The following is a 3,142-nucleotide window of genomic DNA, read 5'->3' on the forward strand; positions in this document are numbered from 1 at the left end:
TCCAGAGCCATCTATTAGTAGTCACCACTACTCACACAGCTCACACAGCCATCCCAAACACAGCATTTTCAGAGATATATGAGAAGTCTAGGGATACAACGCCAAATTCCTATCAAGTCTTGCCAGAAATGGAGGCAAAGAACAAGCAAGACTATATTATGCTTAGTAAAGATGTATGAGCAACTGCAGGTTCAAGAAACCTCATCAGCTTATTCATTCACCTACACCTTCTCCACTCATGCAGCAATTAGGGACTGAATGACGCCTCTTCTCATGGCCATACAGATATACTCTACTCATGCAGTCCTTCGTGCCACTCCTACAGCTAATCTACGTGTTTCCTTGATAAATTCTTTCCAAAATAAGGCAGATTTTGCTTAACAATGAGTTCAGTAGAGGCTATTTGTAAATCTGTTGAGGTCACAGATTCTAAAAAAGTCACAAAACTCCATTTGGCTTGCGAGGCAACATTTCATTACAGAATCATTGTATTACCTTGTCATTACCCTTCGCCTTAGCAGGGCTTTTTGCCTTAAAATCCAGTTTTGCCCTAAGCAAGAAGCAAACTGCAGTCTTTGGCACTTTTCCCAAAGCTCACAATCCTGTTGCTGTAAACATGTGCACCTAACAAGGAATCCCAGTGAACACAGTTCAGACTTCAAAAACCACTGCAGTTCAATTACTGATGATCAACTCCAAAAGCAGGAAGAAAGCAGAGGGATATCAGCCCATAAACTGACTGTGAAGATTCTCTTAGGAATCACATATTTAAGCCTTCACCAAAACAATTCTTATTCTACCTACAGAGGAATACAACAAAATCTATACCTTAGAAGAATTATTATATACATACACATCAATATTTATGCATAATAGATTTTTTTTAAACGTGTTACCTAAATTGTATTTTATGTGTGTATGCATATGCACACATGCAGGTGTGTTTTTAAAAAGCTAAATTGTCCTTACAAAGCTTCCTACCATGAGCGCAATCCAGGAAATCTCAAGCTCACAGCTAATATCCAGAAATTATGACAAACACATTCATTAGCCTAAAGGTTGCATGACCTTATCTTAATAGTAATAACTTGGTTCCAAGCTGAACTAGGTTCACATTAAGCAAAAAATGTTTGCCGTGTCTCACTTGTCTTAGCACTCTAACCCTTTTAATATAAACGATTTTGTTCTTTAAGGCCTGCCATGCTAAACCTGAAAGCATTTCTCTAAGAGCCCTGGCATAACCCCAGCCAGCAACTAAGCACCATGCAGCCACTTGCTCACTCCCTCCATGGCAGGATGGGGGAGAGAACTGGAAGACTAGAAGTGAGAAAACGTATGGGTTGAGATAAAGACAGTTTAATAGGTAAAGCAAAAGACACACACACAAGCAAAGCAAAACAAGGAATTCATTCACCACTTCCCATGGGCAGGCAGGTGTTCAGGGAGCCCGGCTCCATCATGCACAACAGTTACTTGGGAAGACAAACACCATCACTCCAAAAATCCCCCCTTCCTTCTTCCCCCAGTTTTATATGCTGAGCACAATGTCGTATGGTATGGAATATCCCTTTGGTCAGCCTGAGTCAGCTATACGCTGCATCCCCTCTCAACTTCTTGTGCACCCCCAGCCTCCTCGCTGGTGGGGTAGTGCGAGAAGCAGAAAAGGCCTTGACTCTGTGTAAGCCCTGCTCAGCAATACCAAAAACATCCCTGTATTCTCACCACTGTTTTCAGCACAAATCCAAAACACAGCCCCATACTAGCTACTCTGAAGAAAATTAGCTCTATCCCAACAAAAACCAGCATAAGACCCTTCTCAATGTTTTCTTCCAAGGTCACATACCTCCAACAGTCTTCATGAACAGATTTCCAAGACGAAGTATGATATGCTACATACTTACATATAATATTCAATGAATAAATATACTTGTCCTTGTATAAATGCCTGGACTGAGGTATAATGGAAAAGAGATCAGGAACCCTTTTTTGGGAGGCTATCTTCTAACAGATTTCTAAACTTTCTATCTATTTCTATCAGCTGTAGAACTTGGGAGTGGAGTGTGGAGTGGAACTTGCGGAGTTTGGGATTTTTCAGCACTGAATAGAAAAATCTCTTTGCTACAGGAAAAGACTACTTACAAATGAACTCACAGTTTGTTACAAATTTAGAAGCTCACAGTTGTTTTCCAGTTAATTATAGACTCATTAGTTGAGTCTCCCTGATGTGAATTCATGTTGTAATTTCAAATTCAGTCTGCATGATGAGTCACTCCTACAGTAGAAAGGACAAACACTAAGCTATATATGGTCCTTGGAGTCTGGGCGGGGGAAGAAGTCAGGTTAGAAATCAGGTAAGAGCTCAACTACAATTGGTCCTGTATGTCACAGTGACTGAAGTTTCCATGACCCTAATTTTAAGTTTTCGGGAAGTGTAACTTTTATTTACACACATTTAGAGAAGAGTATAAATGCCACGCAAGAGCCATTAGAAATATAGAATTTATTTCTCTTTACATTCAGACAGCAATATATTGCAGATTTGAACATGCCAAGTCTTCTATCATAGGTGACTTATGGATCCTGTGTTTACAGCTGTGATAGCTATTGCTAGCACAGATCAACACAGAATGTGTTTCTGGAGTGGCTCTCGAGACCTTTAAGCCGTTAGCAGCAATTTTTGCAGAAGGGTAGTCTTCAAAACCCACTTCATAAAAATTCACTTGTCACAGCCTACATTATCCAGCTGCTTACTGTACCTTACCTTTACAGCTCCAGATCTCAAAAAAGCAATTTTGACAGTAGCAGTAGACAGGGAGATTGAGGACTTGCCCTTTATCTTCCCTCAGATAGCAGTTCTCAATAAAAGCAATACCACCTTAAGGCCACCAAATTCCTCATGGTCTGTGAACTGTGCTTTTAGCAGGGCAGCTCCTTTCCCCACCCTTTAGGGTCTGCAGCCCTTGCTTCCCTTCCCTCTTTGCACATCCAGGTGCAAGCTAACCAAAAGAGTCAATCTTACAGTTCTGACAACATCCTAAAACATGTTGTTTAAGTCATCTACAACCAAAAATCTGTGAGCAACAAGAAAAAAAGACAAAAATTTCTTACGTTTAAAGCTTCAAAGTACCAAGAAGAAGGGGTA

The sequence above is a fragment of the Phaethon aethereus genome (assembly GCF_964289735.1).
Source record: "Phaethon aethereus genome assembly, chromosome: 4".
NCBI classification, from domain to species: Eukaryota; Metazoa; Chordata; class Aves; order Phaethontiformes; family Phaethontidae; genus Phaethon; species Phaethon aethereus.